Source organism: Wyeomyia smithii, chromosome 1 (assembly GCF_029784165.1).
Source record: "Wyeomyia smithii strain HCP4-BCI-WySm-NY-G18 chromosome 1, ASM2978416v1, whole genome shotgun sequence".
NCBI lineage: Eukaryota > Metazoa > Arthropoda > Insecta > Diptera > Culicidae > Wyeomyia > Wyeomyia smithii.
In genome coordinates this window covers 79656619-79675162 of record NC_073694.1, presented here as the reverse complement: position 1 = coordinate 79675162, position 18544 = coordinate 79656619, and the positions used below count along the sequence as shown (strand labels likewise).

General features: G+C 37.8%; 1 protein-coding gene and 1 long non-coding RNA gene across 4 annotated transcripts in view; one reads left to right on the top strand and one right to left on the bottom strand.

Moving 5' to 3' along the window:
* LOC129718903 (uncharacterized) overlaps positions 1 to 18544 on the bottom strand; it is a 106471-nt gene that overhangs the window by 35439 nt on the left and 52488 nt on the right. The gene's annotated exons all lie outside the window — the stretch shown is intronic.
* On the top strand, positions 10871 to 13453 carry LOC129718906 (uncharacterized). The gene is made up of 3 exons (XR_008727082.1): positions 10871 to 11248; positions 11303 to 12037; positions 12100 to 13453. It is a non-coding gene; the product is annotated as an uncharacterized LOC129718906 (long non-coding RNA).

The window sequence follows — 18544 nt, the reverse complement described above, 5'->3', positions numbered from 1 at the left end:
GAGGCCAGGGACTTGGTTCGTGACTTGGGAAGAGGCCCTGAATGATCGTTTCTAGCATCGCTGGTGATTGTTCGGCCGGGGCTAGCACACCTCTAGTCTTGGTCATAACGATCCTGTAGGCGTCACCCCACGAGTTCGAATTGGCACTGGCACAGAGTCGTTCGAAACAGGCTCATTTACTGGCTCTGATTGCGCTCTTAAGCGTTGCCTTAGCGGATCTGAATGCGGCACCGCGTTCCGCTCTTTGCTCGTCGGAACGTGCGCGTTGCATCCTCCGTCATGCACGGAGGCATGCACTGCGTAGGCCCGCTATCGTTTCGCTCCACCAGTATGTCGGTGGTCTACCCTCTCTAGGCGGACGAGACCTGGGCATCGTGGCGTCGCACGCCTATGACAGTATCGAATTTAGATGGTCCACACCCGGGAGCGGTTCACCCCCTTCGTGCTTCCATCTAATTGCCTGCCCAAAAACATCTGCATCGAAATGCAATGTTTTCCAGCCGTAGAAGGATGGAATATTGGCCCTACTCGCTGCTTGCTCCCGCACGCCTACCTCATAGCGGACCGATTGGTGGTCGCTATTCGTGTAGCTGTCATCTACCCTCCAGTTCGTGATCAGTCCCGGGCTGCAGAACGTCACATCGATAATCATTTCCGCACCATTTCTACTGTAGGTGCATTTTGTACCAACGTTAGCCAAGTCTAAGTTGAGCTTTGCCAAAGCTTCCAACAAGACCTGGCCCCTCTGGTTTGTACAGCGACTTCCCCACTCGACAGCTCAAGCGTTGAAGTCGCCCGCAACCACCAACGGCCACGGTTGCCACGGTCGCCCGTCAGTGCCACGGTTGCTTGATCGACCATCTGTGCGAACGTTTCGGTAGACCAACTTGGCGGAGCATAGCAACTGCAGTAGAATACTCCATCCACTTTGGCTATAACGTACCTCTCTCTGGAGGTCGACACAATCTCCTGAACCGGGGACCTGAGCTTGTCAAACTGAGTCAAGTGGTATATGACATGACACTTTTATGACTTCGGTTTTTGCCAGTGATTGTAATAGCCTGACTTAATACTTCAGCTTTGAAACCAAACTGTGACACAATCAAAATCACAAAACAATTTATAATTTCATGGTTAATAGCAATAGAAAAGTCACTATGAGTTTTTCGTATATCCCTTAGGCTGGAAGTACAAAGTCAGCAGAACAAATAGTTAATAGCATGAAAATTGTAACGGGGGGTCACTCTGTACTAGGGTTGTCGGTATTACCGACTTTTTGAAAAACCGGTATTTCGGTATTCATAAAAATAAAAAACGGTAAAACCGGTAAAAAACCGGTATTTTTTTCGGATTAATACAAACCAGGGGTGACTCGTGGACTTTGAACCTACTTTTCCCACTACAAAATTCTTAAAATCATAGTTTGGGGAAGTAATGATGAATGTCCGCGAAAAAACGCGAGTCATTCTCTCTGTACTATTAAAAAATAATTGAAGATATAGAGCGTCGAACGTCTCCGGAAGTGGTTTTCTTCGGCCGGTTTTCTGCCGCAGTCTTATGCAAAAACCTGCCGAAGACGTTACCTACTCAAATTTGGATTTGAAATTTATTTTTTGCTTAGCGTCTCAGGTTGCATCTATGTATGGACGTGTCGCTGCATAATCTTGTTTTTGCATTTATGAGTACCTATGCTTTATTACGGATCAGGTTTTTTTTTTTTTTTGAAGTAGAATACTTCTCTCAGGAAGTTCGGCTACATAGGGATGTGAAATGAAAATCTAAAACTGAAAAAAGTGAGAAATATGTCCAATTTCAAATGCTAATAAATCGGTTAGTTTTCGATGGATTTCCTTCGTTTTTGCAGCAATCGATTAGAAAATCTTCTAAGATTCCTACCAAATGCATGAAATTGCAATTTTATTATTCGAACTATTGTACTATTGAAAATTCTTAAGCCTTGTCGAAACACAAAATTCGACCTTTGATTGGTCATTATACGATTGCTTTCCCAAGCACGGTCGGCAGAGTGATGGACCTAGTAAATTGGGAATACATCATTTGACCTATACAAGAGCTTCATCAGATAATAAACAGACATTTCATTGGATATTAAATTGAACAACTGAAATTTGAAGAACACAAATGAATATTTGAAGAGTTAATATTTTCTCGTTTTGCGCTATAATCCAAAGATAACTATCTTCATCTACTTACATACTCTGACTATTATTACGTGTTTGCGTCGCTTAGTGTTTGGCTACGGTTATGCAGAACGCAAATAACGGCGCGATGCGATTCGGCAAGACGAAATGTGTTGAAATGTATAGCTCTACTTCGCCCTTAAAAGAGCTGTACATTTCACCACGGTAAGGCGAATCGCATCGCGCCGTCATTCGCGTTCTGCATAACCGTAGCCTTTGTTCCGTTCCCGTTTAATGATGTCGTATTGAATGTGCATATTACAATTCGGCAGCACTTCAACTTCTCATTTGCACAAAATTTAAAAATATTCAATGAACTTCATTCAAAATATCAAACAAAAAGAAATTAAAATACTACCAATGAACGGTCAACGTTTATTTACTAGAAAAAATGACTGACACGCAAGCAGCCGGGTTATCTTTTTTGTAAAAGTATTCTATTTCAACCTTGCGGTCGTGGCTTTGCATACAACCTTCCGGTGATTTTTTTTTGTAAGACTTGGACTTCTTCGACCATTGTTTTGATCTCTTGTGGTATATGTTCCTCATACAACACTGGATAAAGATAACAGTTTTGAAAAACTTTAATGAATGAATCTAGTGATATGATTACTAAGAACATAATTTCAAAACTCATGTTAACATAATAAAACCTAAATTAATCCGCCTAGCGGTCAGACCCAGCCTTTCTCATTCAAAATTTTATTTGTAAAAATAGTACATATAAAAATGCAATCCGTCGTCTGTCTGTCTGATCCATATAGGCTCGAAAATTACCGAACCGATCGGCGTGAAAATTTGTATGTAGGGGTTTTTGGTGCCTATAAAGGTTCCTATGATAGTTTGAGACCCCTCCCTTTTCTTGAAGGGAGGGGTCCCATACAAATGAAACATAAATTTCTGCACAACTCAAGAACAAACCAAGCAAATGAAACCGAATTTGGCATGTAGATGTTTTAAGGGATAAAAAATATGTCCATAATGTTTTGACACCCCTCCTTCTTTTGGAAGGGAGGGATGCCATACAAATGAAACACAAATTTCTGCACATCTCGAGAGCTAACCAACTAAATGGAACCAAATTTGGCACGTGAATGTTTTAGTGGTAAAAAATATGTTCCATAATCGACTTCAGGCATCATTTTGGATTGTAAGATGGCAACTTCCGGTTTGTGGAAATCAGATTGAAATGGACGATTCCCATTAAATATGAGTATCTCCGGAACCAGAAAGATGCACAGAAGCTAAAAATTGATCACAGACACAATCTTGAAAACAACAAAACAGCCGGAAATGACCAAATACCATTCAATGTGAATGTTTTCGGAACCAGAATTACGCCCAGATGACAGAAATTGATTTCGCAGGCAATTTTAAAGTTCAAAATGAAGACTTTCGGTTTCTGAAAAACAGCCCAAAGTGACCAAATACCACCCAATATGAGTATCTCCGGAGCCAGAATGTTGCAAGAACACCACTATGAATTGTAGGATGGCAACTTCTGGTTTCTGGGAAACAGCCAAAACTGGCCGATTTTCGTCTGACATGAGTATCTCCGGATCTAGAAAATCTGCTGAAAATGACCGAATACCACCCAATATGAATATATTCAGAATTAAGGCGATGTACAGAAGCCAAAAGTCGAGGATATTGTCATTTCGATAAACTCAATCATTTCAAACGATTTGTTATTTGACTTTGATCATATCCTATGGCCGATTCGTCGTGCATTTGCCGACTTTTAACACATCGCAAGGAATCAATAAATTTGGAACATTCAAATAGTACGATACCACATTTAAATTATATTGAGGCCACATATATCGATCAGAGCAGGTATAGTTTTAAATAGTCTTTGAATTTCTTTTCTTTCCATGACTTTTGAGCCACATATCAAATTGTTATGAAGTTTGTTATTTGTAAGTTCGAGAGATGACTTGTTCGTATGACACTAGTTATGTTCAAATAAGTCATGTAGTCTTTGAGATAATAGACTTTAGTTGTTTTATTAACAATTTAATACATAACGGTTGCTTAAGTTCGATTATAATCAAATAAAATGGGAACGTATAGGGCAGCCAAACTTTGAAACCACGTGTTCAATCATAATTCATCAGTTAACCCAGTTAAACCTAGCCTGCTCATTTAATAATAATATTGATAATATTGATCAAATCGGTTGTGTAGTTTCTGAGATAATGAAGTTTCGTGATTTTCACATTTCGACACTTTACAGACAAAGTTACAGTCCGATTGAGCATGACCATGAGCATGATTGACCGCCCGCGGTTGCTACTCCGTTATTTCCAGATCAGCTGTAATTACACAGAGAACCAATGGATGATGCTTGGGATTAACATTCATCCTCAATGTGTAAAAACTGGTGACCTAAATCTTTATATTAGGTAATACCAGCGCCGGCCGCATCCGAATGCAGGTCAAAGAAGGAGTGTGTATGGGAATATGTTGACGTGATACTCGCTTTATTGGAAGCCGAGAACACCTCTGCACTTCCACGAGAAATCACTGGGATGTTGGAGGAAAGGGTAAGGTTTGCAGCAGGTTTCGTTTTGGTAAACGATGCGCTGAGTTCTAATACCGGGTTCATAATAACAAATATCGCGCGTACGAGTTCATTATATCTTCTACGGAAATCAAAACGCGATCCGAACTTATTCCGGTTGATGATGTAACACCGCCAAAATAAAGCGCACGCGAGGATACCGGACCTATAATCTAATCAAGACAGACTCCAATATTCGAAAATATGTTTATGAAGTCATTATGCAACTACCGAAACGTATCTCTCATTGATTTATCTCAGCTGACTACACAATGTTACGAAGCAACCAGATATGCATTAACCAAAAACAAGAAAAAAGTAAATATACAGACCCTCAACACATACTGCAAGCGGTCAGCAAGAGAGCTTCAAAAACGGCCTATTTGCTTGGCCATCGCCGTTCAAATCGAACGAAAAAAAAAGAAAAAGAAAAAAAAGATGTGTGCGTTGACAGACGAGTCGCGTATAATCCTGATATTAATTGCAAATAATTGCGATATTTGGTGGCGATTAATTACAATGTAATTAATTACAATGTAATTAAGCGTAAAAATATATTTTACGGGTTCGGGTCGGGTACGGGTAATTTAAAAACCAAGGCTTCGGGTTCGGGTCGGGTACGGGTTTGAAAAATTCTCAATTGGTCGGGTACGGGTAATTTGATTTTCGTGCATTATGAGAAATTAATTTTTAACATTTCAAACCTAGGTGTTTTCTTAGTGTCGATAATCGGAAAGATCGAACAAGAAATTGCCCATTCTCACTCAACGAGAGTTCGGCCAATACCTATTCTGACAGTTGTCGGCAGTGTTTGCACCAAGGGAATGACATCATGCTATCTCTTTCTAATGTGAAAGTCAATAGTTCTTCCTGCAACCATTTTGAGTTAAATGGAATTTTTGCCAGGCTTTTTTCATATTTGTGAGGAAAACCGCGGAGCATTGCACAGTAAGGCAACTAAATACAAAGGCTGGTTAAGTAAAAAAAGTGTGGATAAATGCGACAAAAATATGGTATTTACTGCACCAATGGTATTGGTGCTGAACACCAATCTCCATTCCATTTTTTATTTGAGGCCGTCCATAAAGCAGGTGACCTAATTATTAATGATTTTGGCACTTTTCCCCTTAGCCACAGGGCGTTCTCCTCACAGAAACAAATTACGTAGCTTTTGCACAACACCTCAAATCAACCAAATTTTGCGAAAAAAAATTTTTTTTTTGAATTAAAACAAAATAGGTAATATCTGTGTTATACCGATTTTTAGATTGAATCGATGACACCGAAACTGTACTAAAAAATTACAGGTTTTTGGCAAATGCAAATGAATCATTAAATTTTTCTCAAGTTATAAACAATATTAACTTTGACTTTATTATAATATTAAGATTTCAGGTTGCTGCGATGTTCACATAAAACTCGTCGCTTTTTTAACTTTACCAGACATGCACTTTTCATAGTGGACCTCTTCCTCATAGTGGACCATCCGCCTGGAACTCTGGGTTCATTAACATGCGTTCACATTCACACTCGGTTTTTGTCTAACTCCGGCCATCATCTCGAGAAACCACATATGACAATTAGTGCATATAACGTGCGAGGTACCCAGGTATTTTGAAAAAAAAAAAAAAAATCCAGGACGGGTCGGGTACGGGTCGGGTTCAAGCAATTTCGGCGTTGTTTTCTTTCGGGTACGGGTCGGGTACGGGTAGTTGGAATAGATATGTTTCGGGTTCGGGTCGGGTACGGGTATTTTAAACAAACCAGACTACGGGTTCGGGTCGGGTACGGGTTTGAAAATTTTCGATTAGTCGGGTACGGGTCGGGTAGGGGTAACAAATTTCCCAAACCCGACCATCTCTAGTGGACAGTCTGCGAATAAATGGTTTGGTACACCTCGGAAGTCACAACACACCGAACATCTATATTTGAGCAAAGCTCACCTGGGCCGAAAACACGTTTACCCCGGAAAGTTATGCGCGACCGCTCTATTCCCTCTTACCGACGCTACGCGCGGAAACACGGTATTTCGCGTTGATTACCACTTACTAATTACTAACCGATTACTAATTAGATTTAACAAAATGCCTAAACAATCGCAATCAAAATGTATTTGCCATGCTGACCGACAAGATTTCTACTTAATTAGATTTAAAATTGTCTATGTGTTTCAGTATTTACTCAAAAGCTAGAAAAATCATAAAACAAGGGCATAAAACTGCTCAAAATGTTCGTAACAGCGTCTCCGTTCACCTGAGGAAATAATATCAACAATGAAGACTGACGCGCAACTGTTTCGACGCAGTTAGCGCCGCATCGGCCCAATCGGTAGATTAAAAAAAATCAAAACCGGCTTCCACGAAGCCGCGGTCACAAGCAGGGATGCCACAAACACAGACCAATCTGTGCAAAACGAAATTCCCACACAAGTATATGTACATACAGAACTGCAAACGCGCCCTTCAAAATACAGGCCGATATTAGGCCGACGCCACACTGCAAAGGACGCGGCGCGAAATGCGTCCTTTCTCACGCGAGGAGAAAAAACAACAATGAAAACTGACGCGCATTAAAACACATCCCGAACTGTTTCGACGCAGTCACCCGAACAGCATCGGCCCCAGTACGCACGCTACCTACTGTAAACGATTGAGTGAGAAAATTCCAAAACCGGCATCTAAGAAACCGCGATAACAATCAAAGATGCCACATATGTAAATTTAAATTTATCTGTGAATTATAAATTTCTCATCCATACAGTTTACAGTTTACAGATTTGTATAGCCATAATTTACAGACAAAGTTACAGTCCGATTATAGTTAAATTCAATAGGGTGTTATGAGGCAGCTAGACCTCTCATTTGACACTAATTTTGTGGAAATCGGGTCGGCCATCTCTGAGATAAGTGAGTGAGTCCAAGTAGTCTTGTAAATATTTTACTTTTCATAGCTGGATTTCACATTTCTAAACATAACAGGCAAAGTAATTCTCTCTGTACTATTAAAAAATAATTAAAGATATAGAGCGTCGAACGTTTCCGGTAGTGGTTTTCTTCGGCCGGTTTTCTGCCGCAGTCTTATGCAAAAACCTGCCGAAGTAAACCACTGCCGAAGACGTTACCTACTCAAATTTGGATTTGAAATTTATTTTTTGTTTAGCGTCTCAGGTTGCATCTATGTATGGACGTGTCGCTGAATAATCTTGTTTTTGCATTTATGAGTACCTATGCTTTTTTACGGATCAGTTTTTTTTTTTTTTTTTTTTTTTTGAAGTAGAATACTTCTCTCAGGAAGTTCGGCTACATAGGGATGTGAAATGAAAATCTAAAACTGAAAAAAGTGAGGAATATGTCCTATTTCAAATGCTAATAAATCGGTTAGTTTTCGATGGATTTCCTTCGTTTTTGCAGCAATCGATTAGAAAATCTTCTAAGATTCCTACCAAATGCATGAAATTGCAATTTTATTATTCGAACAATTGTACTATTGAAAATTCTTAAGCCTTGTCGAAACACAAAATTCGACCTTTGATTGGTCATTATACGATTGCTTTCCCAAGCACGGTCGGCAGAGTGATGGACCTAGTAAATTGGGAATGCATCATTTGACCTATATAAGAGCTTCATCAGATAATAAACAGACATTTCATCGGATATTAAATTGAACAACTGAAATTTGAAGAACACAAATGAATATTTGAAGAGTAAATATTTTCTCGTTTTGCGCTATAATCCAAAGATAATAATCTTCATCTACTTACATACTCTGACTATTATTACGTGTTTGCGTCGCTTAGTGTTTGGCTACGGTTATGCAGAACGCAAATAACGGCGCGATGCGATTCGGCAAGACGAAATGTGTTGAAATGTATAGCTCTACTTCGCCCTTAAAAGAGCTGTACATTTCACCACGGTAAGGCGAATCGCATCGCGCCGTCATTCGCGTTCTGCATAACCGTAGCCTTTGTTCCGTTCCCGTTTAATGATGTCGTATTGAATGTGCATATTACAATTCGGCAGCACTTCAACTTTTCATTTGCACAAAATTTAAAAATATTCAATGAACTTCATTCAAAATATCAAACAAAAAGAAGTTTCGTGATTTTCACATTTCGACACATTACAGACAAAGTTACAGTCCGATTATAGTTAAATTTAATAGGGTGTTATGAGGCAGCTAGACCTCTCATTTGACACTAAGTTAGTGAAAATCGGTTCAGCCATCTCTGAGAAAAGTGAGTGAGTCCAAGTAGTCTTGTAAATATTTTACTTTTCATAGCTGGATTTCACATTTTTAAACATAACAGGCAAAGTAATAGTCCGATTGCAAAACAAATCAATAGGGTCTTATGGGGCAACTAGACCTTCCATTTGACACTGATTTTATGAAAATCGGTTCAGCCACCTCTGAGAAACATGAGTGAGACTAAACAGTCTTCAGAACACGTTTCTTTTCATAACTTTTGAAACACAATTTCAATCTTCATAAAATTCAAAAGTTAAGGGTTCTTAATGTGGCACGTTCATTTAAAATTTATTTTGTTCAAATCGGTTGTGTAGTTTTTGAGATAATGATGTTTCATGATTTTTACATTTTGATACATAACCTCTAAACTAAAAATCCGATTACAATAAAATTCAATAGGGTCTTATGGGACAACAAGACCTTTCATTTGCAATTAATTTCATGAAAATCGGTTCAGCCATCTCTGAGAAAAGTGAGTGAGAATAAAAATCTGCACACACACACACACACACACATACAGAAAATGCTCAGCTCGTCGAGCTGAGTCGAGTGATATATGCCATTCGGCCCTTCGGAGCACTTTTATACTTTCGGTTTTGCAAGTGATTGCTATACCTTTCTAGGAGAAAGGCAAAAACATGCAGATTTTATTTAAATTTTCTTTTACATCGCAAAACTTAGTTTCAAATTAGTGAATAACTTTAAAATTTTAAGAGAAACAATATTTGAAACTGTTGAGAAGAGTATATGAATGAAGAATAAAAAATAAATGAAAAAAAAATGACGATCAGACCAGAATTTACTTTTTACGAACCCGACGGCATCAAAGGTTGATACTTATTTATTCTGTTCGATGCTTTTTAAACAGTTCGTCCAAATTATTTATTATCATAATTATTTCATTAATTTTAGCTCCTGATGGAGAAACGAAAAATGTGGCATATGATGGCATATAAACAATTTTGTAACTGAAATAGAAATAAATATTTGAAATGAGAGGTTGGTCAAAAATATATAAAAATATAGAAAATTATAGAAAAAGCAGAAATTTTAACACGAGCTAACCCGTTAACATTCAGCTAGTTACTAATAAAAGCCCGCTGCGGTATGGGTGACGAAGCTTCAAAGAAACAGTAATTTTTAGGATGAAATATTGGCTGAATATTTCATCCTGTAAACACTTTGTTTCAACAAAAAATAAATTCTTAATCCAAATTTATATTTATTTATAATTTCTTTAGTTTTACTTTCAAATAGCACAAAATAAATAATGACTTGCGTTTTTTCGCTGACATGATTGTGATTACTGACTAGTTTGATTTTCATAATTTGTAGTTAAACTGGTAGGTTCAAAACCCACGAGTTGCCTCTGTGAGTATGAGTGTGTGAAGAGATTAGCTGTTCTACTTAAAAAATAAATGTTTTGCTTTGTTGATATGAAGCTTTTGACATATTATCCATACACATAAACACATCTTCTGAATCCATGCAAAACAAGCAAAAAGATAACAGAAACTGATAAATAGGTAAGGGTAAATCAATGTTCAATGTTGCTTCTGTCTAAATGTATTTACTATATACATCGTCATGTGATTTATAACGCCTACCTAAGTGGGTAGCATTCATTAGCCTTACAATGATTTATGAATATTGTGACAATTTTTTTTATTTTAAGAAAAATACCGAAAATACCGGTTTTTTCGCTTCTCCAATACCGGTATTTCGGTATTGAAAAATATATCGGTTTTACCGGGTTTTGTTTTACCGGTAAACCACCCTACATTTAATGCAACCTTCACCTTCGCTACATCTTTAAATCATGAACTGATTGATCAAACTGTGCTTCACTTTCAAGATATAATGATGTGCTTTTGGATATTTTTTAACAATTCATGTGCCAGTCGTACGTAGAAACTGAACGAGTGATTGATGATTACCCTGTTTCAAGTGCACGTGAAAAACTCAATAGTGTTCATAATCTCGTGTGTCTGCAAAATTTATATTGCCTAGTTTATTTTGTATCTCTTCTCAAGAAAACGCCATTTATCCACAGAAGTAGGTCATTTTTAATGGGATTACAGTGATCATCGTTAATTCTCTTTAACGGTACGGCCGCTGTTGTAATGGATAGGTTCATCCACGTCTAGATATATCATCCATCACATTGGCGTTCAGCGCAGAACCTTCTACCACTGAAATCTAATCTTATTCATATTGTGTTCACGGGCCACACATTTATGTGTGTGTTTTGGCAGCAACATAAACGATGGTGACTATAATTTTCTGCTTACAGATACGCACAGATTACATTGAAATGGTGCCAAATGTGAATCGCATAATAACAATGCCGAGACACATTTTATCGGCCTATTACACAGTTTTCATGGAATATTTCCATTTCATCTAACTACGGCAACCAACGGGATGACAAGCCTGTCTTATACATACCATATATTTGATGCTCAACCAACATTACGGGTAGTGGCACCCGGAAATTATCAGATAACTCTTATCCTGTGTAGCCTCGGGCAAACAACCAAATGTTGATTGTACTTATTGACGGCATATCATATAATTTTGTGCAGTACCTGAATGGAATTTGCACGTTTGATGTTTCATGCGAAATTTATAACGTTAGTTTTGCTTTGTGAAGAAGTTATTATTTATTAAGTTCAGGCAACTGTCAACATCAAAACGGGCGAGCTGTATAATTTTGCATTGCCGTTATACGTTTTGATGTTGACAGTTGCCTTAATGGTGAGTGTCTCTGCGTCTCTCTGGTGTATAGGCTGACTAGTTACTTATTGTTTAATGGGGAATAACTTCCTCACAGAGCAAAACTAACGTTATAAATTTCACATGAAACATGTGTATAGGCTCCTTATAAGTAACGTATGACCTCGTCCCTAAAATTACGTAACGCAAAACGACGTAACGCTAAATAAACCTTTTGGAGATCGTCTCGAAAATGTTGAATTCGACCGGCGGTAGAAAAAGTAGCCACTAGACAATGAAAGCTGAAAATATTGTACGTATTTAATGACTTTGTTTAAACCACTGTCTTAAAGATCTAATTTTATTCTTTTTCAGATACTTTTTGTAACTACGGATAAAGAATCAGTCTGTCTGGAAACACAAAAGTGATAGTGTTTTTTTTATGTCAAGGAATGAATTGTGTTCGGGAATTTTTTAAAGAAATTACACCACCGGTTTTGGAGCAGCTTCAATGCAGCTCTAGCTGCAAGTTTTATTATTCAAATTATTTCAAATCACTTCATAATGCGTATTTACTTACAATTTGATAGTTTTTTTCTTCACCTCTTGACACGAATGCAATAAGGATTTTTCAAGAATTAATTGTCAATGTTCTGACACGAGTTATTCTAGTCATGGCGTTTGCCTACTCTTCTAGTCACTAGTTTAAGGAACTTTCATGTATTTAATGTGTGTTGTCTTCAGTATTTTATAACCTAAATATAAGCAGTGTAATTTGAATTCATTTCTATCAATTACCACATACCAAATGTAACAAATCTGTGGGTAGTATTTTCTTCATTTCAAGTATTATTTTAATATTATTTCACGGTGAATATAGGCAAATTAATAAAATTTTCTATGCGACACGTTTCTACTTTTTGATCGATATTGTTTTAGATGTAAACACCCTACGACGACGCTACCATTGTAGACCGGCGTCGCATAGATCTAGCTTCTATCACTTCTCACTCCATATCATTTTGATCGTGAGTACAGTAGATGCTCGGTAGGTTAGCAAATTGTGTTATATCGATTGTACATTTCCACAAATTAAGTTTGTTGCTGGAGACACGCAAATAACTCACAAAAAACATACCTACTTTCATGAAAAACTGAAACTCCCCAAACACAATATTGAAATATCTCAGAAACCAAAAAATGACTAGAACAAGATACCTGACTCTTGCAGTATGCAGCAGACACGATTGTCGCTGCGCGTGAACGAAAGTCGAACTAATTTATGTACTGGTAATTTGATGATGACGGCAAGGTTGCGAAAGGTGAAGCCAGGCATGTCTGAGCCCACCACACCACCGCGTGTGTGTGTCAAGCGATGCCACGGAGAGAATTTTCATTGCCCTTCAGTGCTTATACAAAACGTAAAACCCCCAGTGTTTTAAATGAAACAGACCATCGGAAGATTCGGCAAACCCAGGCTCGAGCGTTCCCGACTTCGTGAGCCCTCGGGAGCCCGCTTGCTTACACGCAGCCTTAGAAAATGTACAGTACTACGACAGCCGTTGGGCGACATCAGTGCTTCTTCTCAAGCAACAGTAGTAACACCAACCAAAACGTAACAGCCGGCAAAAATAAAATTGTGCGACTTGCAACGTTGCCGTTGCGTTCTCCATGCATTTCAGTGATTACATTACAGTTGCTTTTCTCGCCTGTGCGCGATGCAACGCATGCTGTTTTGTCGCGTTACATTTGAACTCAGGTACATGCTTCGTGACATAGCGAAATGGTCATTGATTTTTTTTTCCATCATAGCATGCCTGTCGTTTAAGTTTCATTGTTTTCATTGTAAAGCTTATGTCAGTAGATAAAAGGTTATTAGTCAATCGGAAGCGGATTTGTTTGTGAATAATCTTGAAAGCAAAAAGATTTTCAAATGGAAGATTTGAGTTCTAATATGAGCTTGTTGAGTGAAACGTGTTTAAATAGTGTTGCATCACATAAGAGTGATGCAGGGTATGCCGAGGGCGCAGGTGATAAAAAAAGACATTCAGAAGTATCCCGGAGGAATGCATGACCTTAGAAAAAGGATTTTGAAGTAGAATACTTCTCTCACGAAGTTCGGCTACATAGGGATGTGGAGTGAAAATCTAAAACCTAAAAAAAGTGAAAAATATGTCCAATTTCAAATGCTAATAAATCGGTTAGTATTCGATGGATTTCCTTCGTTCTTGCAGCAATAGATTGGAAAATCTAAGATTCTACCCAAAATAAGATAATTGTAATTTTATTATTCACACTATTGAACTATTGAAAATAGTCAAGCATTGTCAAAACGAAAAATTCGACCTCTGATTGGTCGTTATATGCTTGCTTCCCAAGCACGGTCGACAGGATCATATACCTTGCAATTGAAAACATGCTATTTGGCCAATATAAGAACCTGTTTCAGCCGGAGCCGCTCATAATAGTTCTAGACAGCGACAACAGCAGTCGTCCTTCCTTAGCAACACGCAAAGGCGTGTTGGGGCAGCATGAAGATTTCCATCAGGAAATCCAATTTTGTACATCAAAATGCCTTTTTCAAGGCAAATAAACAAGTCATTGAAAGTTAATAATTTTTGTCAACGCAAGCAAGCATTCTGTGTTGCATCCTAGCAATTTAAATCTGTCGCACCCGTCGAATTTACTGAATGTAAAATAGCTTCCACAGTGCATGTTGTCCGTGTATCTTAATTCCCCCAATGTTAGGGCAGCTCAAAAGTAGTAATCAGTAACCGATTTTGTACCGCAAAATGCTTTTTTCAAGGCAAATAAACAAATAATTGAAGGTTAATAATTTTCTGGCATCAACACAAGCAGACATTCTGTGCGGGATGCAATAAAATTCTGTTGTAGTTGTCTAATTTTTACTTTTACTTTATTTAGTGAACCCCCCACTGTAGGGGCAGCGCAAAGGCTGCGATCAACATGACCAACTTTGAATAACAAACGGTTAACGTTTATTCACTAAAAATTCATCCAATTCAAAATAAGTTTTTGTCTGAGCACAATAATTTGCACAAAAAGACATTAAAAATTTTACCGCATTATCAGACGCGTTTCTCCAGTCATACCTCGTGAACGTGAAGGTTCCCTATCACAGACATAGATTTCGTGCTCCAGCACGTTACAACACGTGGAAATTGTCTTTTGAAGTAGAATACTTCTCTCAGGAAGTTCGGCTACAAAGGGATGTGAAATGAAAATCTAAAACCGAAAAAAGTGAAAAATATGTCCAATTTCAAATGCTAATAAATCGGTTAGTATTCAATGGATTTCCTTCATCCTTGGAGCAATAGATTGGAAAATCTTCTAAGATTCTTCCCAAATAAAGAAATTGTAATTTTATTATTTTATTCAAGTCTTGTCAAAACGAAAAATTCGACCTCTGATTGGTGGTTATATCGTCAGTTGAATTCAAAACTGGCACAACTCAAAATTTTGCAGTTTTGAGTTATTGATGGCAAACGATGCCAAATACTATGAAGTTTCATCTCACAAAGACCCGTTTCAAAATTCACAATATTTTCAGAAATATTAGTGGATGTGCCTTTATTGCACAAATCTAAAATATCCCTTAAAAGACAGAAAAATGGGGTTACAATTCTTATTACTTGCTTATTACATGCACATGATAGACCCAAACAAGTTCAGTAAATATGGGAAATCTTAAATTGGATTTTTTCACGAAAATGAAAAAAAGAAATTTTTGACGCAAATTTTCAAACGCGTTTTTCTCGAAACTATGAATTTTGAGTTGTGCCAGTATTGATAGCAGCTGGGCCAGCTGATGCAGGGACAGTGGATACCAATGGCAGCGTATAGCGGCCACAACTGTGGCATGGCTACGAATAGCGTAGTAGTTGCAGCGGGTATATCTGACCATGAAGCATTTATGCAATAATTGAATGAAAATTGCAATTGCAGCAATCGGCCTTTTTCAAGGCTACTTAATGGTTTTGGAAAAGCATAATGAATAGTTATTAATAAACTGCAACTGAGGTTTGATGCTGCTGCAAATGCACAGCAGTGTGATGTTTATTACGATTTGTTAATACTGTGCTACTGTGCTATACTGCAAGCGGTATATACGAAACAAATCCGATTTCAAAATGACTGACACGCAAGCAGCCGGGTTATCTTTCTTGTAAAAGTATTCTACTTCAACCTTGCGAGCGTGGCTTTGCACACAACCCTCCTGTGATTTTTATGTTGTCGCATTGAAGGCAACTCGAAATGTGGATATAAACAAAAGCCCCAGAGATTAGACTGCGGAAATTTTATACGCCATTTGAGATGCGAGCTTACTGAGCTAGCACGCGTGCGCGGCTTGTTCAAAAATGACGGCGAAGTGCCAACGAAGACACGACGTGTTGGAAAAGTTGCTGTCACCATAGACCATCAAACCGTTGTTGAAGCAGTAATACGATTGATAGGAGAAGAGCATATGCCTCTTAAGAAAGTGGAATCAAAAGGACTCAAGATGCTACTTGACCCGATATGTAATTCGCTAGGTATGAAGCTGAACGTCAAGAAAGTTGTTGATCATCTAGACGTATGTGCAAGAAAAATAAAGGAACGGATTCGCGAAGAGGTTAAGTCGAAGTTGGTATCAATAAAAATTGATTCGGCTTCTCGATATGGCCGCCACATACTGGGCGTTAATGTTCTGTTCTGGAATGGCGCAGAAGTAGTAATCCGAACTCTTGGTAAGCACACACAAGAATTCCTAAACAATGACATAGCCTTACTAACTAAGCAACTTTGCATACATAATTTTTCGCCATATTAATATTAAAATACATTGAATTTAAAACAGAAATACAATAAATTAGCAATCATGAAGTTGTCATCCTAAATATAAACTTAGTCTGTTTTTTTTTAATTTCCAGACGACATGTCGATGTTAACAATATGCTGTAGTTCACTTATTGATCTCATGAAACGGCATGTAGGTTTATATGTGAATAATTCCGAGCTCGTTTCAATAAAATGTTAAAAAATAAATTTGAGACGCCATATAGGCAAGAATTAATTTTGAAACAAAATGTTATTTGGAAAACAATCATCGATTTTTGACATACTCTTGCAATTTGATAATGGTGAAATAAATTATTAGAAATTCAATTTAATGATTATTTATTTTATTATTATAATTACAATTCAATTACAATTTTTAATATATTATTATTATTATTGATAATTAATGAATTATGAGCATCATCGACATTATGTTATATCATATTAAACTATATAATTTTTATTATTTTATTGTTATTATTCTAAATAGCAATGCTCGAGCTGACGGAGAGGCAAACAGCCATTGTTATCAAGCAGAAAATTCAAGAAATTCTTGTAGCGTACGATATCACTTCTGAACAAATCATTAGTGTAACCTGCGATAATGGGGCAAATATGTTGGCAGCTGTTAGACAGCTAGACCAAGATATGCACGCATCAAAGCTTCAACAATCCATGCTTGAGAGCGTCGATGAAAACGATAATGAGGACTTTTTGGGTGATATTATTGAGGAGTTTGCCCCGACTGTAAATTTAGTTCGGCGTTCCGTCCACACTCTGCAATTGGCGGTGGTTGATGTGGTGAAACCGAACGACGACCATATACGCAGCATTACGAAAGTTGCGAAAAACTGCAGAAAAGCTTCATACAAACCTTCGTTTGAGATGGAGAACGTTCCTCTTCCACCGCTGTACGCGATAACTAGGTGGGGAGGAATTTACGAAATGATCGTCAATTTCTACGAAAATGAAAAATTTAATAGAGATCTAGGAAAAAAGTTCAGCGAGCTTGGTAAGATACCTTGAATCATTACCATTTTTTTTTTAAATTATTTATTTATCAATTTTAGATCTATCGAAATTCTGGAATTTTATTCCCGAATTCAAAACTGCTTTACACCCCGTTTATATCTGCACTAAGTTGATGCAGGCGAAACATATAACTTTGTCGGAGTTTTTTATCGAATGGCTTCGGTGCATAATGGAACTAAAGCAGCTTACCTCAAGTGACTTAGCTGAATCTTTGGTAGCATCGCTGAATAGGAGACTCGAACTGCTCCGCGAAAATTTACCATTTAAAGCTGCTTTGTTAATTGACCCGAGACTAAACTATTTGTCTTCAACTGTTCTCTCTCTAGAAGAAAAGCAAGAGGCTAAAGTATACCAATCAATCTTTTTTATCTATTTTTTGATCACGCTAACAATTTTTTTTATAGCGTTTCATCTTTGATACATATGAGCGAAATAAATCTGTTAAACCTAAACAACCATTGGATGCAACCGTTCCTGCCGAAAATAAAAACACATCAAATTTAGACAATTTTATGACAAACCTCTTTGGAGGTTCGCTCCCATCTACCGGTTCTGAATCCTCAGAGAGCAAACTTGAAAAACAAGTCAGCTCTTTGGTTTTGAATCACATAAACCACATAGTTTTGACGTATGGAAGCACTGGAAAGAACGGAAAGATTCGCATCCTGAGCTTTCGGAGTTAGCCCTCGCTATTTTATCAATTCCAGCAACACAAGTCTCTCACATTCTGTGCCGAACACGCATCAGTATAGGACGTGTTTGGTGATCGCTCCGATAGAATATAAAAAAAAACGCGCGAGCAAGTGTTGGCATTGTTTGCCTGGTCGAGTGAAGGTTCAAGGTCGCCCGCCTTTGTGCAACTGTTTCGCATCGTGGCTGTTTGATGGTGCGTAAGCCGATTTGGCTGCTAAGTGATTTGTGCTACAGCAGTGGACGAGAATCTCAACAC